The 14331-nt window shown below is 43.9% G+C and overlaps 1 long non-coding RNA gene across 1 annotated transcript; it reads right to left on the bottom strand.

Annotated features, from left to right (window-relative positions):
* Positions 1–1540: 1540 nt before the first annotated feature.
* LOC146186302 (uncharacterized) lies at positions 1541–7669 on the bottom strand. Its single transcript, XR_014707850.1, has 4 exons — positions 7557–7669; positions 6938–6976; positions 6770–6801; positions 1541–1754 (listed from the first exon to the last, which is right to left on the bottom strand). It is a non-coding gene; the product is annotated as an uncharacterized LOC146186302 (long non-coding RNA).
* Positions 7670–14331: the final 6662 nt, after the last annotated feature.

Raw genomic sequence — 14331 nt, 5'->3', positions numbered from 1 at the left:
AGCTGGCGCTTCCGGATTTATTTATAGGAAATGAAAGGCGCGGTAACTGTCTCACTTGTTTTCTGTGGACACCGCAACCACGCCGTAAGGGAAGGGAGGAAGGTGGGAGTGAAACTAGAAAGAGAGAAAGAGGAGCCGTAGTGGAGGGCTACGGAGTAATTTCAACCCCCTGGGGATCTTTAACGTGCGCTGACATCGCACAGCACACCGACGCCTCTTCGTTTCGCCTCCATCGAAACGCAGCCGCCGAGGTCGGGTTCGAACCCGGGTGCTCCGGCACAGTAGCCGGACGTCTTACCACTGCACCACCCCGGCGGGGCTGATTTATTTATAGGAAGGGAAAGGCACGGTAACTGTCTCACTTGTTTTCTGTGGACACCACAACCGCGCCGTAAGGGAAGGGAGGAAGATGGGAGTGAAAGTGGAAAGAGAGAAAGAGAAGCCGTAGTGGAGGGCTACGGAGTAATTTCGACCACCTGGGGATCTTTAACGTGCGCTGACATCGCACAGCACACGACGCCTCTTCATTTCGCCTCCATCGAAACGCAGCCGCCGAGGTCGGGTTTGAACCCGGCTCCGGCACAGTAGTCGGGCGTCTTACCACTGCACCACCCCGACGGGGCCCCCGGCGGGGCTAAACTGATTTATTTATAGGAAGGGAAAGGCGCGGTAACTGTCTCACTTGATTTCTGTGGACACCGCAACCGCGCCGTAAGGGAAGGGAGGAAGATGGGAGTGAAAGTGAAAAGAGAGAAAGACCCCCGGCGGGGCTAGCAACCGGAGCCTCGCAGGAAGAGGGGAGGGGGGTACACTCAGCGGCGAACGATGAGGGCAGGAGCCAACACCACCTAGACTACTCAAGGCCTCTCCGCTCCTCCGAGACATCATCACACTACGACGAACGCGGAAGGTGCACGCTGCTGCGCGTTGCTGCGGACTTATTGTTTCACTAGAATTGTAGTTGTTGCCGCACGCGAAAATATTCTTTGGTGTTTTAAGCCCCGTTGTTTAATAATAATGATAATAATAATAATAATAATAATAATAATAATAATAATAATAATAATAATAATAATAATAATAATAATAATAATAATAATTGGTTCATAGGAAAGGAAAGGCTCAGTATCTGTCACTCTTGTTTCTGTGGACACCTGAACCGCGCCGTTAGGGAAGGGAGGAAGGTAATACATAACTTTTCAGTCGGCTGCAATATCGTAAGTAAACGTCTGTATATTCGTGCAGCGGGTTTTCTAAAGGTTAGTTTCAGACAACAGCACATAATCTAAATGAGTTTATGAAAAGCCAGAAGCACTGCTTTTATTGTGCCAGTGTTAGTATAACGCTACGGATGTAAACATAGCTTCAGAGTCAGCTCTATAAACGGCGGGACGTTCTTAAGTTTCTGTACTCGTTTTGGAAACAAATGTTAAGAAAGTTTCGCAATGATTTCATAGCACTCAAAACATGCAACTCTACGATCAGCAGTAGACTATTTTTGGCTATAGAATTGATTTCAGCTCAATAAATACGTAAAATGTATCGAGTATGAAAGTATTTATTAAAAAAATACTCTCGAGAAGCACTTGTAGCTGGACCAGAAAGATACGTTTAGCAGTTTGGGAGTATGCTTGGTACTGCGTCAGGTCGAAGTCGTACCAGTCAGCTTAGCTTCAATATACTCTTCCTGTCTTCGCATCCATGTATTTCTTCATGTAGGGCACGTACAAAGGCCTATAGGGACGCGGCCAGGCCTAGGATGTGAAATGAGACGTTAGAAGGATGCAATACCAGAAGGTAAAAACAACCAGCAGCCCTTCCTTTTAAGGTTCTAATGATCGCAATTTAGTTTAAGTCCGCGCGCACTAAATATCAGTAATACTGTGTTTCTAAGTCACATTCACGTAGTATAGAATAACGTTCGCACCATAGCTATGGAAACTTTCTCTTTTAAGGCGGAAGCCTTTAATGGCTCATACTGTCGTGGACAAAGTGTGTCCCGCTTTTGCGGCAGCTGTCACTTGGCGTCCCTCGGTGTGCGTTCAAGTGTGGAATTCAGATGCAGGAACGCTAGACAAAATGAGACTTCTGGAGGAAAGGCGCAGTATCAGTCGCACTTTCTCCGACAAGTGTTCGTTTGGATGGTACGCCATCGCGATCCTGTCGCGTGGCGTTCCTTGGCGCGCGTTCGAGTGTGGGATTGCAGATGTCACGAACGCTAGACAAGATGAGATTTCTCGGGCTTTCGCCTTCCACTACTTTACTTGCTAAAGTCCCTCGCTATTTTTAAGGTAAGTATCACGTACACATAATCTCGGAGTATCTATGTAGCGTTAATGATGCAAAGAAGTTGCCGATAACAAATAGTAAAGAGGAATATTTGCCTTACCACCGATCATTTTCCTGGTGTGAAATCAGCACGATGGATGGCTTTTATCCACTTAGCCCTTCTCACAGGGTTCGTTGGGAACGTGAAGACTCTCACTGTATCCCCACCATCACAGTTTCCGCGGCACCGCGGTACACAGCAACGTCCAGGCATTCTCAAGACGTGCACACTAGATGAAAACACTGCAGCATCAGCGCAGACCTGTCACCGCCACTGATCCAGTGCTTATTTCTAAAAACAAATCAGCAAAACTTTTGCGACACACGTTGCACAAAGGCGAAATCTCGCACTGCAGTTGGACGTACGCTGTCAAAAACAGACACGAGTTATGAACGCATTGCGAACGAGGTATGAATGCGCGTCTGTCAAAAAAAATTACGAGGGCCTTAGCGACTAAAGCAGTGAAAGGCGAAAGCCTGAGAAGTCTGATCTTGTCTAGCGATCCTGCCATCTGCAATCCCACACTTGAACGTGCGCTAAAGAACGCTACGCGACAGCCGCCGCAAAAGCGGAACACACTTTGTCCACCACAGTATGAGCCATTGAAGGCTTTCGTCTTACCATAGGAACATGAACGTTTGAGTGTAGTGGGGTCGTGCGGGGGCCCAGGGGCATGCATGCCCCAAACTCCTCTATTTTAAAAAAGTTATTACCACCACCACCATCGCACGTTCAGTAGGTCCATCTCTATTCAGTTCGAACCAGCTGCTTCGTGGCCTAAGAATTGCGCGTCTTCCTCACACTCCTCTAGCCCTGGACCCGAATTCTGACCCCACTCAAAGCTAAGTCCTTTCATTTACTGTTCAACTACTTTCTTTTGGTTACATGAACTTCCTTGTGGAATTTAACAACAATTCGACATTTCAATCTGGTCTTGAATTTTAATGTCCATCGGGTTTTTACGCTCACAACCAATGACGATGCTGACGCAGTAAGAGATTCGTCAACACGTGACATTTAACGACAGCGCGCTAAATCCTTGTTAATTCGATCGTTGAAGCGATATATAAAAAGCCGAAGCTGACGCGGTGTTTTGACGGGTGGCGCAAGAATGTCTCAGTGGGTCGAGGCGCGCGAGTATGCGCATATGAAGCATTCTTGAAGAAAAAGGGCAGGATAAATTTAAGAAAAACAAGAAAGCAAAAAGAACACCAAATGTTCTGTTTATGTAAATCAGAAGGTTGTAAAGCATACCCACAGTGAAGCTAGGCTCAACTTTGCAGCAGGCCATTTAGCTCTGCATTGTAGGAGGCACCTGGAGCGTGTAAACATTATTTTCTACCAAATGGCTTCAGTGTCATAAATATTTTTACTTTTACACAAACGGGTTACCTTAATTTTCCTAGACCAAGTTTGCTGGCAGTATGAGGCACGCTCAAAAAAGCTGCTTTTTTCATTCACATCGTCCCATTCGAAGCTAGCGAAATGAGGGATCGTCGACTCATGAGGAGCGCCGTCGAGAGGTCCTGAGAGCATGAAGACAGCTCCAATTTGCGCGTCCTGATACAGAGGCTAGCATCGGCAGGGTATACCTCCCATCTGCTGTGGAGCATCGCCGATAAGTTGCTGAGTGATCTACAGAACATAGTCTTTTTTTTTTTTATTGTTCTCGCATTCTTCCCCTGATAGAGGTTAATACTTTATTCACCTTCAGCGCAGCTCTATTTATTTTTTTTTTTGTATATGATTGGTATGGCTTCGGATGCATGGCACCTACAAATGTACTATTAGCTCTACCTTTATTTATTGCTCTCCATAATTGAAGGAGTATAGAATAAATTTTGAGAAAAGTATTACACAATGAGCATTGTTATTGACAATCCTGACCTCCACAACTGCTGGCTTCCAGTATATTGCGTGAATAATTTACATTTCCAATAACCAACACTTGCAAAATAAAGCTGTCCGCTGTCTGGCGTCCAAGCAAGCTAAACAATGGCAACAATGATTAGAGAATTCCGGCAGAGGCTAACGTTTGTACACGAATTGCAGGGTGTTTTCCGATGTCGCAGGAGCAGATGCAAATGTTGGCCGAACAGCAAAACATAATGCAATGCTGGAAATTATAAAAAAAAGGTTCTGAAAACAAGAGGCACACTCTTATATCAGATGCATTTAATGCAACCACAGTGGTCAATGGCAGGAGTTTATTGACCTTTTTCTTGGATCCGACCAGCTAAATTCTCGGAAAACAGTATCCACACCTTTCCCAAGCACTAATCTGGTGACAACTGGTTTTGTCGCTCCACCTGTAGCACTGAGTTACAACCGTCTATGAATCAGGTCCACTTCTGGCGCTGCCGTCTATAAATACTTGAAAAATTCCTGAAAGAATGTTTCTTTCACCAGAGAAACGTATTACAGCAAGCGCACTTGTATACATACAACTGCCAGCCCGCATGAAAACTTGTGTGCGATACTCAGCTTCAGATTTCTGAAAAAAACTTCCGCAGAGAAGTCGTTTCTACATCGCATATTCAGCTGTGATCATTAAACCTTAGTGTGCGGAAAAGAGTCTTTCATGGCGAAGTATAGAGAGTTTAATTTTAACTTTTGCAAATGGACATTTAAGAAAACACTACATACTATGCGCCATTTCAATCATAGGTTATGCGATGTTTATGTGTGGTATCCCTACGGGTTATGCAAAAGTCCTGAATTCTTTGAAGGACTGGCAGCCCAAACCACCTCAAACATTTTTTATTTAAATACTGATCAATATACAGCCATGCAACGGTTATATTCTTATTCAGCCATTTTGAGCAACTGTTCAAGAATAGGTATGCTATAAAATTACGCTTGTCACGCCACCGTTGGGGCATTCCAGGCAGAAGCATCAGGTTCAAGAGAAGAAAAAGGAACCTCAGTGCAAGCTACATAATATAACTAACGAATAATGCCCCTCACCGGGCCTTTAAGGAAAATAAATGAAATGAAATGACTATTTCTTAGGGCAAATATTATTCCGTGAGCATGAGTTATAGTTGCAAAAAAGCCAAACCTTCAGAAACCAGAAACGGTTCGCGCGAATGCTACTGGCTACTCCTACTGGCAATATTATGTGGCAAACTATGGATCCCCTCAACGAATCCCCTAGGCTCCTTTACCTTTATACAAAGCAATGATATAGGCTTAAAACAAAAACCGCCAACTTGTTTGCAAACTGGTGGGCATGACTATCCGCGCCCAAATTTCTCTTTGTTCATTGTGCAGGACACGGGCATGAGACAAAGAAACCAATTGAAAACATCATTTTGGAGCTAAAGTTCCGCTCACAGCACCAAGCACATAGAATAAGAAACTAAAGGTAAACCTTTCACGTGTATAGCTCTGCATAAAGGAGCTGCACATATATAAAATAGCAAATGAAATGGAAATCGACGAATTGGAACTAAATGAAGAGTCACTGACAATACCTAAACAGATTGGTAAGCTTGTCTGAAAAAACTACTACCGATATTGTCATCGATATACGCCATAGATCACCGGCTGCAATCCAATTGATATCACTGGCTGTCTTCACCGACGCAGAATGCCCAACGGGGTCACTCAGAAGCACTCAATTGTTACAAAATAAAAAAAAATAAATAAAATTATTAAATAAATAAATAAAAACAAAACAAAATAAACAAAAAGCATCAATTCGTCCATTGCTGTTTTCGTGATGCGCATAACGCCCGTCGTGGTTAGGAGCTTCTCGGTGCCAAAACGGCGCCAGCAGAACCAAAAACGTGAGGCTTGTTGTGTTTGTAAACACAAAAGGAGCGAAATAATTCCTTAGAGTAATGACGAGTCTGTAGCTTTCCGGAAAAGCGATGTGAATGATATTACTAAAGATGATAAGTAGAACTGTTTCAAGGCAAACTAAAGGTTGCTCAACATTACCATAACCACACTAAGAGCACGAAAGTTTTGGGCTCTAGTTATTACTAGGCGATTAACTGTTTTGATTTATTGCTAAAGGCCACACATAAGCGTTGCATGTTTTCACCGCGAATCTCTGCGGCATGACAAAAACCGAGTGGAATAGCACGACTCAATTTAGTCCTCGTTTGCATATTAGTGAATGGTGTTTCTTGAAACGTAACACAACATAAGCTATTATGCGTTAAATCTTTCAATAGATATGCCACTGTACGACGGCGTGGCAAAGGTGGTGGGATAGCCATCTCTGCGGTATACGGAAAACTGAGAGAAGTAGCACGACATACTCCGCTCGTTCTTGTTTTGTATCAGTCACTGGCTTCAGCTGAAACAAGTGAAAATAAGCCTTCATGCGGTCAAATTTTTGAAATGACGCTAAATATGGCTACGCGTAAAATTTGGCGGCGTAGTAATTTGCGCATATAGGAAATAGAAGTAAGGAGTTTCCTGACTTACTATGTGTTCCTCGTATTCATCATCACGGTCGGCTGAAACAAAAGAAGAAAATAAGCCTTCATGTGCTAAAATTTTTCATATGGCAGTATTGAACGGCTGCGTGGCAAAGATGCCGGTGTAGGAATCTTCACAGTATAAAAAATAGCAGAGAAGCGTTGCACTACTTACTATCCTCGGTGTTGTTTTCGCCAGAGTCACTGGTATCATCTAAAATAAAAGAGTGCATAAAGATTTCATGTGTTAAAACTTTTCATATCACGTCACTGTATAGCTGCCTAGCCAAAGTGGTGGTACAGTCATATTCACAAAAAGACTTGAGTTGCCTGAATTGGTTTTCTCATTCCTCGATCTTTAGTAGCGAGGCTAAGTGACTCGGTGGACAAATGGGAAATGTTTCAGTTTCAGAAATCAGTCAGGAATCAGCAAGGAAAAAGCAATTCCTTTCGATATGTAGCTGCTCCTGATTAAAAATCAAAGTATTATGGGCATTTTAATGGACGTAGGAGCTTCTCAAGAAATCATGGTGGGAACATTGTCGCCACGTCGAAATAGACAATAACTATTTTCGCAACTCATAGCTGAGGTGATGTCAACTGCGCTTAAAATGCACCATTTTATCCTTAAATTGCGCGATGCACAAATGTCCCACAACTTTCAGTCACCTGCCACGATATTAGCATCGTTTACGGGGAGGTTAACAATTTCATATTTTAAAACTGTAGAATACACCACCAGACAGCGGGTAATGTACAGCATAATTCCCAAGCAGCCTATTTATAATACTCACTTGATACACGCTCAAGTATACGCTCCACTTCTTTCATAATGTCATCCTGGGTGCTTGTTTCTAAAGTGTGGGCCGAGTGCAGAACGTTGTCGGCCATACGTACTATATATGCCTCCCTTCGGTCTTTTGTAAAGTGTCGCCAAAAGTGGGCGTACAAACACTGCAAGAAGCGTGAACGAAGAGGACGATAAATCTCGGAGCGACAAAATGTTAAAAAAATGTATTGAAGAAGAATGATAGCCCAAATAAGAAGATAAGGTTACAGATGCAGATTCAAAAGGGCTGGCTGTGTGTGTGTGTGTGTGTGTGTGTGTGTGTGTGTGTGTGTGTGTGTGTGTGTGTGTGTGTGTGTGTGTGTGTGTGTGTGTGTGTGTGTGTGTGTGTGTGTGTGTGTGTGTGTGTGTGTGTGTGTGTGTGTGTGTGTTTTTATGCAAGTTTATTTGGAAGCTTTCACATTAAAACTCCGCAGCATTGCCCTGCAAGGTGAGAACTTTAATTTCAGCGAAAGAAGCCACCTGTTACAATAGTGAGCCAAAAAGACATGATGTTTATGCATCTTGCGCACAAAGCGAAACAACTATACTGTTGTTCTTTCAGGGCAGGCCACATCTATAGTTCTGATCTAAAATTCCAGATTCTGTGCCTTATGTAGGTCGTATATTAAGGGCATATAGGCTCTTTATGTGCTAATCGTGATGCCTGTAAACTCCTAGTGCTGAAATAAAGCAACACGTGTGTTGCAAGCAGCCACCTCGCTATTTATCATTTATATCCCGGTTTCAAAGCTAATAGCTGAATGTTCCTAAAATGTTTCTACAACTATACAGCTGCTAGCTAATGAAGGCCAGAAAGTCCACGGAGGGCATTCCGTTGCATCCTTACTGGAAATGCGATGTTGACTCGTTCCAGGTACACGGTCTGAAAAAGAAATTTGGTGGTGAGCCTTTATTACGGATGCCACAATTTGCGCCACGAAGCCTCAATGTTTAAAAAGCACTCAATGTGCCGCCAATAGCATTGCAATGGAGCTTCAGTGTATTTACCTCTTGTGCCCCTTAGGATTCGATCTAGAAAATATGCAGGCACGCAACCCCGTTAGCCATGTTACAGCACCGCTCAAGCCGGCTCTGAAGCGCTCCGCGGGGATTGCTAGTATGCATGCTCAGAGGTCTTTATCACTTCACCCATATTAAAATCTACGCTGACGCTTGAGAAAAACATCGAGTGTATGAGCTCATTGGGCGGCTAGAAATGCTTTCTTGCGTTTTTAGCTCCTCTAATTGAAAGGGCCTAGTATCGGAAATTACCTTTAGGGACGGTATCTCTTGAAAAGAAGCCAGCCAATTCTTGAGCAGGTCATGTTATTCGCAAAAATTTCGAAGGCAACCAATGAGATCTATTAAGCCCGTAGGCGTGAGTTTACATTATTCAGCATGCTAGGTGTTTTTGTTACCGTCTATGCAAAGAAATGACAGGAAGTTTTCTTTTTTTTTTTTTTTTTTGCTCTCAATCACTTTGAATCATTTAGTGTGCCAGCGCACCGGGATGACCGAGTTTCCTCTCCTTGGTGCGCTGGGATTGACAAATGTGGCACTAGGCGCCGATCGAAACTGTTCCTGCGTGTATGCCGAGTAGATGCTACCCAAGTGCATCAAGCCCGCCGCGGTGGTGTAGTGTTTATGGTTCTCGACTACCGTGTCTAAGGATGCTAGATCGAAGCCAGAACGCCGCGGCCGCTTTTCAATGAAGGCGAAAAGCAAGGTGACCGTGTGCTGTGCGGTCTCAGTGCATGTTAAAGAACCCCAGTTGATCGAAACTTCCGCAACTCTCCACTACGGCTTCTCTCATAGGCTGAGGCCTCTTTCGGGTGTTAAAACCCATAAACCAAACCAAAAACATCAACGCAGCTGCAGCGTCTCCTTTCTCCCTGGGTATAGCTCTCGACCTGTCACCCTCTCTACGCTCCCTGTTCTGCCTTTCCTCGCCCACAGCTTATTTCCATCGCCTAGGAGTATAGGTATCTCACTTAGGGTGCCTTGATGGCAGCGCCATAGTCCAGGCTGGTGACAGCCTTTGCGAAACCTCGCGCCGCCCGGCCACTATATTGGCACAAGCAAGCTGCAGTGGTGCGTAATTTGCGGCCTTTATGCGCATTATATGTCCACAATCCCGTGAATACGTTAGATAGTGACGTTCACTTGTTAGCTTGAGCGCAGGAAGATGAACAGCTTTTGCGTCCTTTGTACACCGGATTGACGCAAAAGGGGCTCATAGTTTACGGCTTCTCTCAAGATTGTTGTGTAGAAAAAGATGGGAGGGCCCTATGAAAAGGATCCCTGAATGCGACCGACAAACAAGAAAAGTGTGAAGAAAAAACATGTTTCCATTCTGCTCCTTGTTACTAATGTATTTCTGTAGATTGAGAACAAGGGTGCGATTGAATTTCCTCTAAAATATACACTGTATTTTGGCACTTCCTCTTTAACAGCCTCTCGCCGTATGGCACGTTGTGTCGTTTGCGTATTCTTGTGCTGTACGTAGTCACACTGCTCGGAACTTTCGTGGGCTGATAACCGAAGGACCTGGGCAGTAAGGCATGTGAAAGCTACGCAGACTATTTTTACTTGTCATGGTTTTGGTAGCATTTCACTATCACGTTCACAGGTGTTGCATTGCCACTTGATTATAGCAATTTCATTACGCACAAAAGGGCCGCTCGTGACAGGAAGAACAGGACGAAAACAAACTTCAAGCTATGGCGGCTAATTATATGCGATAAAGTGTCTGGTTGCTGGAAAACCACGAGAAGAGTTTCTTCCAATGTGCCATTAAAGCTGCCTTGTGAAAAATCTGATACTGGCCATCCGAGGCTATATGTAAATGACCGATTTGAGGGCATGCAAATTAAATACAGCATTCATCTTGTGTGGCACTAATTAATTAGTATTTAATTCTAAACCATATTTCTGTGGTATGAGAGTCTTGGGACGACGTAAGCAAAAACAGCTCCTACGCTCTGGTGCCCAACAAATGGTTTCAGACTGCTTCAGGGATACTTAAATAGTTCTTTAAATGTTGGTAGAGGAATTCTTTGACAATTTTCGATAATACTGCTGGCCCACTTTCGGCTGTATCGCATGAATACGCGCACCTCTTTAGGCCAATGAATGTGCTGTTGTCCTAAAAATGCTGATCCTTTTACGGTTCTACGGGGAATGATAAGTTGCGGGTTTGCACGCTTAATGCGTGATACGTGTCACGCCCTCTCTTGCGAGCAACTACTCGTTTCGTCGTCGTCGTCTTGTTCCCCTTGTACTGTCCTCCGATCAACCCGCTGATCAATCAATGTCAGGTAACGTTCCCAGCTAACTATCAACTCGAAAAGGCACACTCACTTCTAGGCTACGTGACTTCATATGGTCGACACCGCTGACGTCACCGGACAATTTTCCCCGACATAGTGTACTAAACATCTTGCGTTAAAATCATTCTAGTACTACCTATGGTTATAGCACGCTCTAAATAACCTCCAAATGACATTAGTGCGCCTCATCGGGAGCGCCATTCGTGGAAAATAAAACTAGAATTTTTCCTTGAATACGAAACACGCTGACATAGTGGTAACGGGACCACGCGGCTCGTCGTTTTGAAGGCGCTCACTGATTTCACCGCCGCATTTTCTTTGCCGCCACCGATCTGATGAGACATGATCTTTTAGTGTCACCGTGTAATAAAAATCAGCTGTGGTTTAGCTCTGGTTAAACCTAGATCAACGTTTTGACTGCTACATTATTCCCCTATCTTGGCCGATCAGTGTAAGGAGCTACATTATTGGGGACACTTAAGCTCAGCCTTTAACGGTATGACATGAAAGTCTAAGCTACCAGCCCACATATAGAGTCCCGCTTGAACCAAGCCGTACGGACGTGCCTGCGTGTCCTAGGGGTAATGTGAATGCAAAGGGTTCTGGAGGCTGATTCTGACATTTATTTATTTATTTATGGCGCTGAGTGAGTGATTCTGACATCACCCTCCCATATGAAAGGAGCGACCCGAGTTAGCAGCTCCTACCCGTGGCATATGGGTAACGGAAATTCAAATGACATGGCAGGCTGATTTTAATGTCAGCCTTCCACATGAAAGAAGAGGCCCGAGTTGGCGCTCTTTCAGGCTCCCATCGACAGTGACGCTGATTGCTCGAGCTCGCTGCCCTCGTGAAGCTTCCGCTTCAAAATAAAATGTCTGATGCCGTAAGCGCTGGCTTTGGCGTCATCGACAGTTGGAAAACTTACAGATTCTGAAAATCTTAAACGTGCCCCTGGCAGGTGGTGATTTCGAAAGGGACCGAGAAAACACCAGGCAGGGCTAACTGTTTAGTAAAGAAATTATTTTGTTAAACCTATACTTGTCTAATATTTATATTATACTTAAAGCGTCATGCCCACTTCGTTGCAGGCGACACGCCGGAGCGTCCAAAAGTTGCATTAAACAGCGTCTCTGCGCAAGTTAGTTATCACCTCGGGGCAGTTTTCTGCCCAAGTAGTGCTTTCTCAGTAACAATGTCGTGCCCTGCTGACCTCTTTGATTGCTGCCGCATATAATGTAACCGCCATATGGTTTCCGCTTTAACGTCCATGTAGCATGCGTCTCTTGTCAGCTGGGATACCTTATTGCAACATTGCAGATCGACGGCGGAGGACCCTACACATTTTACTACAATAAAGTGAGTCGCATTCATCATCTCCAATCATGACATTGTTTCTGTTAACATATGGCTTCTGCAGACTACAATCCTATTCGATGTATGCTATCGCGCTGCAGACAGCGACATTGAATTTCTTAGTCTGTACTCTGTACTCGGTAATACAGTACTCGGTACTCGGTAATACAGGGTCTAAACAATGCTTTCCCCTGGCCATTTACTTACTAAGCGACGACATTACAGCTTTAGAGCTTAATCGGTTTGCTTATTCACACATACTGACAATTGAGAAGGATTTTTTATTAGGTTTTTACATTCACCTTCACGCACAGTTTCGGGGCTCCATTTTCCCTAAAATATTTGCCTTTTTGCTCCGAGCCCTGAATGGAGAACGCTATTATCGCGCACTGCTGGCTTCAGCAATCACTGTACATTGTTCTACATATCTTCCTCGCCCATCGATACTCCCAAACCATGCATAATTGTTTTTACGAAAAAAAAAAAAAAAGACTTTTCATTCTGTTTGACAAGATCTTCCAAACTTCACCATATACGCTTTCCAGAGAAGGGTTCGTAAAATTGGCTCATTTTCAAGCACAGTATATTTTTACTCATAATTACACATGTACCTATCATGTGCATTCGAAGTGTGGCCAGGAAGCCCAAGCTTTCTTAAATTCTCAGAAACGTTTAAAATGAAACAAACTGCCCTTCCATCAAGGAAAGCTCTTGACAAGTGCATTGAAGTGGGAAAAGCATTTGTGGTGCTTCACGGACACGTGAGAGATTCCTCACACTAAAAACGCTGTATAATCCCCCTGAACGTCATGCCATCATTCTACCATAAAAGTTTTCTACAAAACTAACGTGTCACTGAAGAATTCTCCGATTTGTAGCTCTTTTACTAGCAATGACTCCTCCAAAGTTGCATCACGCTCACGAGGTTGACATTTTCGCTGGTTTGCGTCTTACGATAACTTCTTATGGAATAGCAAACCAATCTGATAAGCTAAGCTTGTCAAGTGTCCTTGGACCGGGTGATATTAATTAGGATACTGAAAGGCACCAAGGATGTCTCGAGACACATAATGAAAATAATCCCTGAGCACTCTATTGCTACAGCCCCCCCCCCCCCCCCAATTCCAGACAACTAAAATCAGATTTGAGTAGTATCAGTTTTCAAAGAAATCAACATCAGTATTGTGATAGCTATCATTCAATTGCAGCAACATCCACAGCATGCAAACTACCAAGGCAACAATATGTACTGACAAGTCGCAACACATCCTGATTCGAAATCCTTCGGTTTTTGCCAACCACCATGGTTTTCGGTGCGGCTCCTGATGTGAAAACCAACGTTTTTTGCTCGCTACCAATCGCAACCTTAACTACCTCTTAGACTGACGTCATCTGGCTCGTTTTTTGAAACGCTTTTAGTAGTGTACCTAATAAGGGTGGCTTAAACAAATTTTGCAGAATTTTGATTTCACTCTCTACAACATGAGCGTCCTGTTTCCAAAAGAGTATTTATCAGTTTGTTAACAATAACAACTACTCTCCTACAACTATATATAGTTTTCTCTAGTGTCCCCCGCTGGGCTTGGCTCTTGGGCAACTTGTGTTCGTCATTATAAAATGATGTTCCAGTCGGCATTTTTTTTTACCATTCGTGGTTTCGCAGATGCCTCCATACTGTGCGATGGTATCTAATGTTCTGTGATCACAATGCTCGCATATTGTTTCAAATTAAGAAACGGTTTGAACAAAAGTTATTATAAAATTATCAGTTTTGCGCGCACAGAACGCTGCATTTGTAGCTGGCTAACTCTAGACGGCGCGAAGAACGTGAATTGAAGGGCAGCGAACTTCCTCCCGTAAAACTTCGCGTCATATGTTCTCGGGCCACCTTTCAGCTTCCTGTCTCTATTAAGCTATGCGAGCAGTAACGTAGACGGGTGTTTTTAGAAATACACCATGTCCGGGCAGAAAGAGCAGCCTTCACCAGTCATCATTAAACGGTATGATGAATTGCGTTCAAGCTTTTTATAGAAATCCTTATGCTGGGACAAAAAT

The sequence above is a fragment of the Amblyomma maculatum genome, chromosome 6, assembly GCF_055883805.1.
Source record: "Amblyomma maculatum isolate TAMU_Amacu chromosome 6, ASM5588380v1, whole genome shotgun sequence".
Lineage (NCBI taxonomy): Eukaryota > Metazoa > Arthropoda > Arachnida > Ixodida > Ixodidae > Amblyomma > Amblyomma maculatum.
The sequence above is the reverse complement of the archived record's forward strand: the minus strand, read 5'-3'. Positions and strand labels throughout refer to the sequence as shown.